The sequence below is a fragment of the Fulmarus glacialis genome, unplaced genomic scaffold, assembly GCF_000690835.1.
Source record: "Fulmarus glacialis isolate BGI_N327 unplaced genomic scaffold, ASM69083v1 scaffold4276, whole genome shotgun sequence".
Classification (NCBI taxonomy): domain Eukaryota; kingdom Metazoa; phylum Chordata; class Aves; order Procellariiformes; family Procellariidae; genus Fulmarus; species Fulmarus glacialis.
This window is the reverse complement of record NW_009216090.1, coordinates 31,227-41,045: the sequence shown is the minus strand read 5'-3', so window position 1 is coordinate 41,045 and position 9,819 is coordinate 31,227. Positions and strand designations below refer to the sequence as shown.

The 9,819-nt window shown below is 40.1% G+C and overlaps 1 protein-coding gene across 1 annotated transcript in view; it reads left to right on the top strand.

The window, feature by feature from the left end:
- The window catches only part of MAP2K5 (mitogen-activated protein kinase kinase 5), a 131,459-nt gene that overhangs the window by 96,074 nt on the left and 25,566 nt on the right, over nt 1-9,819 (top strand). The gene's annotated exons all lie outside the window — the stretch shown is intronic.

Sequence of the window (9,819 nt, the reverse complement as noted above, 5' to 3'; positions counted from 1 at the left end):
GCAGGAATCCAAAAGTTAATGTTCTGTGCATTCATAATCATTAATTCGTAGGATTTATTCATGACTGAACTAGTTAAGAGGTTGCTTCTGTATTACCTAGGTATCCTGGACTTTTCTCAAACTCTGTCATGTGATGCACTATGAAATAAAAACTGTCCATGGGAGTTTTTAGACGTTCTGCGTTAGTGAGGTTTTTGGAGCTGTTTTTAAACTCTTGGTGAAATATATGAGACATAGCAGGTCACTTTGGCAGTTTAAGAAGTCTGTTTGTTCATTTTCTAGGACTTAAATTTACTTGGAGAAATTCTGCAGAATGAAAAAGTGATTTGAGAAGCAGGATAATTTAACAAAAAAATGTCAGGCACAGTTCTTCTCAAATCACAGTAGACTCTGCCTGACAATTTTTTTGTTAAATTATGTTATTGGGCTTTAACGGCATTGGTTCTGGGATTATTTTTTTAATGGCAAAATTAGCGAGGAGCATTGTGTGAATAGGATACATGCCTGCCAGGACCTTTATTTTTTAACATGTGGTAACTTACAGTGAAATCTGATCCAGCTACAAATAAGACACGCTCATTTAAGCAACAGTCCTAATCGTAGCAGCATCTCCTGCCATGATAAGACTCCTGCTTCTGGTCCAAAGATGAGGATAGACTAGTTGTTAATGTAGTTCATCCTGCAAGGCAGCCAGCAATAAAGGCAGTCTGCTGTTATTTGAGAGCTGAGAGTAATTTAATATTCTAGCACTCAACTTAGTTTGTCTCCAACTCACCGAAATGTTATATGGAAAGCACTGAGCAGTGCAGATGAATCCCTATTGGGAAGGACATGCTTCGCTTGCTGTGCGTGCAGTCTTTCCAGAAACACTCCAACATGAAGGAGAATGGAGTCCTGCTGGAAGCAGGAGCCATTGTCTGGCTTGGAAGATGTCCTACATGTGGCCCTATGTTTCATGATCACGCAGCGAAAGAATTTGCAATGCAGTCTACTCAGCAATGGGATTATGCTTCAAAAGCGCTAGGTGCATTTTAAAAAAAAAAAAAAAGGTTTTGTGATTGGGATCTGTTCCAGATGATAACTTAGAAATATAAACAACAGAGCCCCAGAATAATACCATTGATGTTGCAGACCCCAGAAATGATGCATCGGAGAAATGCAGGCCACCCGATTTCACTTAGTGGATTGACTATGAAATCTAAAAATTGCAAATAAAATTAGTATGCTTTTTAACCTCTCTTGCTGCTCACGGTCTCAGAATGCCTCCCATGATTTTTTTAGCTGACAAAAAATTTTCATGGTTTCCTGCTCAGCCTCCAAATTTCCAGCAAACTCCCAGACAACCTACATGGTCCAGTTAAGTGTTCTCTTTGCTGTTGTCTGCAAGAGTCACTCAGTAAATCAAATTCCATTTCCAAGCAGAGATGATAAAAACCGTAGCCTTGATTATAATTACGCATTTTCCTTTTAATGCATTAGAAAATTCTCAATTTAAAAGGTGAGTGAGGATGCTCTAAATTTTCAGTTTGGTAAGCAGTGGGTTACTGGGCTCTGCAACTCTGCAGCAAAATGTAGGCTTAGGTTTTCAGGAAAACCAAAGCTCTGATCATAGCGTTTTTGCATTCCTTGCAGTCATTTGAAAAGTGGCATTGCTTGCAAGGTTCTTCCAACCTGTAGTTACTCATTTCCCTGTTATCTTGTTGTCAAAATGTATTATGTAGGAAATTACTGTTTAGTTACTTCTTCAGCTGTATTCCAGATGCAATATTTCTAAAGCTGCCTAAAAGTGTCATTTTTCTTGATTGCTAGTCAGATCAGCGTTTAGTAAAACACCTAGGTGATTGCGGCTTGTGCATGAAGATCCCAAAAGGCCACACCTGCCAGCTCTGTGTTTTTCCGCATGTCAGCTTCCCATCTTTCCAATCCCGTGGTTTTTGGCTTTAGACGTATCTGCTCTGCATCCGGAGAAGGTTGGAAAGACAAAACTTGTGGAATGCATCCAGTAGGCAGTCCTCCTGACTTAAGCAACTCCTTTAAATTTTCCTTAAGCTCTCCAGGGCTATTTTGTTTGACCTTTATTTAGTTAGAGTATCCCTTCTAGGAAGGCAATTATTGCCAGCCCCTTGGGTGGTTGCTGTAAACGGGGTTTCACTGTACTGGAGCAGTTGTGGTCACAAGCTCTGTAGTTAAGCATCAGCTCTGGTTTCTAACCCTTTCTTCTTCATAACCTGAAATAAATTTCATTTTGGTTTCAAAGTTTCCATAGCTTGTCTCAGTGTAATAGTGACTTAGGTGTTGGGTTTGGCTTTCTTTTTTTTCAACTGTATTGAATTAGGGAGAAAAAGAACTCGATTTTTGTCCATCAGTTTTAGTTAAACTACTGTATTATTCCAATTACATTAGAAGCTTGAGGAGTGAAGACTTTCAAGAGCAAATATTATTTTTACAAACAGGAGGCAGCATTGAAAAACCTGCATATTTTGATGAGTAGGGCAGAAGTTTAAAAGAAAAAGTAATTAGTTATACTCATGAATCCTTACTCTGATAGCTTCATGAGTAAGTAGTGAGAAGCTTTCCATGAGTTTCTTGAGCATTTCTGTTAAGTGCCCCCACAGAGATACTCGGTCTCACAAGACTGCAGTTTAATCTAGCTCAAGGACTTTACAAACTCCACAAATCAAAGACCTCTTTTTTTTCTTTTTAAATTCGTACTCTAGAAACACTTAGCAGCATCAGTTAATGCTAGTGTAGTGTTAATGCTGAGCTATGAAGCATTTCAGTGTCAATAAATTTTCAGATTTTCCCATGGAAAAAATAACTTGCACTTAATACATGTATCCTATATAGTTGTGTCTATTCCCTTCTTTTTTTACCTGCTTAAATATATCCCTCTATTTATTGCTACGGCATAGCCTTAAAAATTCACAGGGTGTTCAGCTTGATCAAATAACACAATGAAGACCGTTGCCTCTTGAGTGCTGAGTTTCTTAACCTTGTGCATTAGTGCTACATTTTGCTATTTCTATAAATGAAGTAGAAAACTCCAAAGGCTCAGAATGAAACAAGACTTTATTTTTTCTTTGGGAATTTCTCTTTAGGGTCTCATGTATTGATTTAAATGTATGAACAGCTATATTTAACCCTGAAAATTTCTGGAGTTTTGAAGATTTCTATGCAAGAAAAGCTGGTGTTAGGATATACACACGTGTGTGCGCATGTGTACGCAAGCCCACCATTGTTTGTCCTGTGGATAAGTTGTTTTAGGGTATACTTTTATTGAGACAGAAACTGTGACCTTACTAGTGTATGAGATTCAGAGACTTATATAGGAACAAGGTAAAACCACAGGTAGGAATTGCTGAATAATTACCTTTAGACCAACCTGAGCAAGAACCTTCCCAAGAGGGCAAGCTCATTTAATGGTTCCTAAAACTCAATCTTGTGGATGTCAATGGTCATGCTTGATTATTTGCAGTAGTGTTTTATGAAAAAGCAATAAAAATGCATTGGGAGTGTACAGAGGAAAAAGGGAACAATAAATGGTTTTAGTTTTTCAATTGAGTCCCTTCGGTGTGAACAGGTAGAGGCTACGTTTCATGCTGCTGTGCCTTAGCTATTTGAAATGTGCGTGCGTGTGTGTGTGTATCTACCCAAAACACTGCTGTGCTCTGCTAGCTTATGATCGACAAGAGACCAGCAATGAGAGGAAAAAATTCTTATGTTTGTTTTAGAGAGAAAGCAATTACAGTTACGGTTAAAGGATTAACCTGTTTTTCCAGCTACCTGTATGCCTATCTGCAAGGCCCTTTAGAGAGCCAAACTAACAAGTACAAAGCTTGGCGAGAGGTAGAAAATGTCATGTTGTACACTCTAGATTATTCCTGAAGTTAATTACACTCTTCCGCTCCTTTCCTTCCCTCTTCTGGGCTCTGAAAAATATCCCACCGTAGCAAGTGCTGCAGAAGTGACAACCGAGTAGCCCCAAGTATCTACTGACTAATTTAACCAGAAACGTCTGCTTGCGTTCGGTACGAATGGAGGTTATGCATACGTGAGGTTTTCAAGAACTTGGGGAGCAGGTAGCGCTGCTGAGAGAATAGCTGGTTCTCACGTGATTTGAGGTGTTAAAGGTAGGCTGAGTGTTTTGGTGGATAAAACACTGGCCTTTCGACCTTGGTTCCTGTCCAGCTAGAGATCTGGAAATAAATGAGTTTACTGCTGACACTCCAATCCCAGCAGACAAAACTTCACACCAAAATGCCCCCACGTATAATTTGTCACATTTGGCATCTGCTACTAAGAAAAGAGCAAGAAGCAACCTGGCGCAGAGATGTAATCATCTTTCACCTTCCTGCTGGGGGTGGGAGTATAACGGGGACAATCCAGAAGTGCTTTCAAGTCTGGGCCTCTGAGCCACCTCTAGACATTGCTGTCTTCTGCAAACTTGTTACTCGTAGGAAATCACCTGCCATTAGGTTTGTGCAAGGCTTTTGAAGTAGATTGCCTAGAAAGTCAGAAATGGATTTTTTTTTTTTTTTTTTTTTTTTAGGAATGCTGTAAAAGAAAGTTGTCCTTGTAGGAGTAAATCTGAGCGTGTACAATATTGTAATTTGCTGGTCTTGTTGAAACAGCCTGGTAACTGCACTGCATTTATTACATGTAATTGCACCTGGCAGCATTTCTGGTGCATCTAAAACTTAAGTTTGTCTGAAAAAAAAAAAATCACTATTTGGCCACAAAGTAAAATGCAGCTACTATATAAAATGAGATGTATTCTTTGAAAGCTTTAGTAAAGGAGAAGCTGGAGTGCATAAAAATTCTTTAATCCTAGAGATTTTTTAGGCTGAAGTGATAAGCCAGAAATGCTTTGTAAAGCGCACACATTATTTATTAAATACTGCCATTTCAGCATCAACGGACAAGTTGCAGAATAGGAGTATCTGCCCAGAGGAGATGATAATTTCAAAGACAGGGTGTGCTGGGGAAACCCAGAGGAGAGAGGAACTGAAGTTTGGTTTGCTGGGTTCTGCTAACTTCCCTCTTGTGGCCATAGAGCCATAGGACCATGGCATTTCCTTCTGCACAAGTATTCACACTGAGGAGAGAGTATTGCAAAATAGCAGTAGCTGTGGGGAATGGGAAAATTTAACCCTTCACAGAGGGGGAGTTAGCAGATGTGAAGAGGGAGTAAAACCTATTTGCACCGAGTGTGGGGATCCACGGGGAATACCAACCTCCGTTGCCCACAAAGTGTAGCTGAGCTCGTCTTCGAGCTTGCACGGCTGTGCAGCCTGGCTTTCTTCTGGGGACGTGTTGATGACAGGCTGCCATCATTCTGCACCGTGGCTGTCCATCGGGCTGGCCCCGAAGGAGGAGGTAGGAGGAGCACAGGTTTGATCTTAACACATCGCTGGGGGCTTCGCCATCGCCGCCTTGAAGATTTTAGGTAGAAAGCTGTATTTGCTCATTTTCCTGTTACAGGGAGATTGTGGGCTTTCTCTTTCTTCAGAAAGGCTGTGATAAATCTCAGATTTTCAGTTGCTTTGAGAAAATATTTCACACTGGAGAAATTGCCTGTTGGGGTAAGACCTCTGAAGGTGTGTAAAGCATGGGATGCTTTTGGTGTATATTGCTACTCGAGAACTACTCCCAAATTCAGAGCGTTTCCAAAGAAAATAAGCAACTCGGAGCTGTATCTGTTGAATTTGCTTCTTGAGTTTGTCCAGGTAAACCTCCAAGCTGGACAGAAAAGAGAGGAAAGGTGCCTTATCCATATTTATTTGTGAGTTTGCTGGACATTATTTATTTCCTGAGCCTCAGTAGCATCTCTGCTACTGCTCTGCTTAGTGAGAGCAAACAGATCAGGAGACATTTTGAATAATAGGTTTGAGAAGTAGATGAGGATAGTGCTCAGATCTGTAATTCAAGCTCTTATTGCATAGGTTGCAAAGGATTGGTTGACTTCTGGACACACTATTAGATGGTTCACTCTTCCTTTGTTCAGACCTGTGAAAAAAAAGAAGATACAGATAGTAATGTTATCACTCGCTTCAAAAGAGAGGGCTTTTGGAGGGATTGTCTCAGTATTCTCGTTCTCAGGTCTTCATTTAGATAATGTGACTTCCTCTAACTCCATGGAAGTCAATAAGGTTTATACCAGAGCCTTGGCACTCTATAAATTAAATATTAGGAGCAGTGTTTGAAGTTTAAAGCCCTCCCTCCTCCTGCTAGCTCAGATTTTCTGCTGCTGTGCTTTTTTATTTATGCCTGAGCACCTTGCTGACAAGTGCTAATAACAAAATGCCAAGAGAGGGTCCAGTCGGAGTTACCACACATTAAACATTCTGAACTTGTCCTTTTGCTCATAGATTGTGCATAATTAATAATTAAACAGTTTCAGTTGTAATGGGTTGACCTTCTTGAACTGTTCATTATTCACAAGGCAAAGGCATCACTCAAACTTTTTTCCTATTGCCCTTCCCCATTCTCACTGTGTGTGCACAGTTTGGCTGGTTTTGAGAAATCAGAGGCTGATCTTGTCTTCTCCTACAGCAGATCCCAGTTACGGAAATGTTGCTTGGATGCTTAGGGAAATAGCCAGTCTTGGGAATAAGCTGCCTGGGGATGTAAGAGGCCAATGGTACATTGACCCTTACAATTGTTTGTGTCTTTATTTTAGCAGCATCCCCAATATATAGGTCGTCATGACATTGGTTAAAAGATAATGAAAAAGTTTAATGAAAATGAAAAAGTTTAATGAAAATGAAAGAACCATTTCCCAGTTTAAAATGAGTATACCTATTTCTCACTCCTTTAAAATCTTGGTTTTCTGCCTTTTTTGCCTCTGTAATATAATTTCATTGTGCAGGTGGGTAAAATAAGGCAGGCCATAGGAGTGCAGCTGGACCGTTCCCTAGAGTTACATCAAATGTGACTGTGTTGTATCACACAGACGACGTAGACTTGGTAGAAACATGCATAGCTTTGCTTTATTTCCTCGTATTCCCATCTCTCTGAGTGTCAGCCAAACTCCGGGGAACTTCAGGATACAATGTAAGATGTATTTACTTTGCGTAGTTTTGGAAATTTTTGCTTTATACCTGATACAACAACATTGTGATTGCTCAAGTTACAGAGGTAGCGATACCAACGCTTTCTCTCATTTGATATAGCTCTAACTACAAAATACTCTCACCTTTTTACTACTCAAATGGTCTTGCATAGAACAATATCAGAAATTGAAATACTTCCATCATTGGTTTCCCTCGGCAGATAGTGAATGGATGTTTTCTCTTTCTAACTAAGGTAAAATGCAGCATTTGAGGCAGCATTCACCTTCGGAAGCAGTTGAGGGTCTGTACTTTCCTGGTTCAGCTAAAACCAAAACCTGCCTCCCTCTCCCCTGTCTTACCTATGCTGTAAAGTAACAATTGGCTCATACATACAGGAGTGAGCTTAAAGTTTTTACCTGCACTGATCTTTTTGCCCTCAAACACGCTTGCCAGCAAGTATTTTCTTGAGATTGATGCACTCTCCCAGAAGGCGTTCAATTTGTCAGGCAAATAGCCAATAAATTTGTGGGCGCCCAGTCTAAAATCTTTGGGAAGACTGTACTAAAGCATCTGGTTTTCATATTGAGATCCAGTTTGTGTTCATCTCCACCCACACGCGCGCAATCTCTTCCTGAGCTCCTGAGAGCAAACCAACCAAGGCATGGCCATGACTGACAGGTCTACAGCAGAAGAGAGTAGGCTTGGATGAGGTTGAAATACCTGCATCGTATAGAAAGATGTTCCAAAAAAAATAACATTTTACATTTACGTTCATCCAGGTGAAATTTTCTTGCATGCTTATGCAGGAGCGCCTTGTCTTCTGGCTGTGCTGCAGTACAGGAGCTGCGTGGTCAAGGCGTTAATACTGATGGAGCAACTTCTTCCCTTGCCTGCATGAACCCTGATGGGACAGTGAAACGCTGGTGGCTTCAGAGCAGTTCATCAGCTTCTCCTCCCCTCTCATAATGAAGTTTCACTCCATTATGGGTCCATCATCTCTTTGTGATTGCAGAAATTATCACCTACCAAATTAGTGTGAAGTGCCGTATTCCTGTCCTGTTCCACGGCATGGACTGATCCGAGCTGGCGGCCCCTTCAGAGGGACGTTTGTAAGAAGCTCCTCACTTGCATTTCACTTAAACAGCCAGGGTAGATTGCTGGGCAGAGCCAGTTCCCTGGGGAAAGGGCTCCGATTGCTTTGCCCTGTAGTTTTCAAAATGATCTGTAATATGTGCCCAGTATTTCCTACCTGTTCTGCTTTGAGTCTGTCCCACCTGGGAAAGCAGCATTTGCCACTTCAGGTGGAAGGCCAGGAAGGCTCTGCTGGACACGAGAAAATGATGGGGAGAGGCAAAACCTGCTGGGCTCCACACCGGATAAGCAAGCCTGACATTTTGTTCTGCATTTTCTGTATTAATATGAATAATTTTCAGGCGCAGTTCTTTGAAGTGGAGAAAGTTTAATTGCACTACTTATTTCCTTATGTTCCTTCCACTCTCCAGTGGAAACCTTCCTATATTGATGTCATTTATAAGTTTAGAAACAATAACCTCTCCCTCACCCGGTCTAAGTTCAAAGAGAATTTGGGCATGTTATATCAAACACTCCTTGTATTTAATAGAAGTCTTTGAAAATTGTAAAGCAATTTTGGCTTCTCCTTTTACTCTTCAGTTACTTTTGATTTAATTGTATTTTCCAGCAGTTTCCAATTGTTCGAATTGGAAACAAAGCCTTAATAAGAGTTCTAGTTAATTTTCTGTCTTGTAATTACCGATCTCATTTTTCTGATAATTGGCCACAGCAATTATATGTATATTTACTAATCACATAGGAGGCTCTGCAGTTGTGTCTATCTGCCACCATTGATAATGGCACACACATTGCAGAGGTGCTTTTATCATCTTCTTTTTTCCACTACATCAAAGCTATTTCCTCGCATTCTCAATAATGAATACATGCATGCATTTGACACAGTTGTGTGCTAGAGAAATTGTTTGGCTCCCACCAAATGCTGCACGCTCTGAGTTTCTTGCCTGCAGCGCTGGAAGGTTGTATGTAATGATATATTGCTCATCCAAATGGCCAAAGCACTCCAAAGCACAGTGAGATTAAAATAAGTCATTCCTTTGTTAATTTAAATAGGTGCATGTATCATACTTTGCAGGGTACTTTGTGTAGGGATGTCAGGGAGGAAAAAAGCCGCCGAAAGGTATTTTTAATAGCAAATGAGAATAGATGAGAATGGAGTCATTTGCAGCTGCCTGTTTTATGTGGCTCTCTTGTTCCAACTGTAGGTCTAATGAGATGACACTGTTAAAGTACTCTGCAGTGTAATTTCATTACATCCTGAGCTGTTACACTATAAACACAGTGGAGCTCTCTGTCATTCTTGGAAAAACTCCTAAATTCGTAAAGCCCTTCTTTGCAAATGGTGATGTTGTTTGTTCCCTGTTTATAATTTTTTTTTTTGTGCTCTTAATTTCCTATTTATTTTTTTTTTCTTTCATAAATACTGGGTGGTTATTTTCACTAGACTGGTAAAGCCTGCATTTTTTCCTCTTAAAAATTCTTTCGCCTTTTAAATCTAGAACAGACAGCATATGAGGACAGCCTCTAAAATGAATAAGTGTAAATAAACATGAGTGTAAATAAATAGCAAATGCAGTGAAAGAAACAAAGGTCAACACAAGAATAATTTCACAGCTCTTTGTTAATTACAAGACCATTTGTGTGTTACTTAAATAATCATTAATTTCTCATTTACACT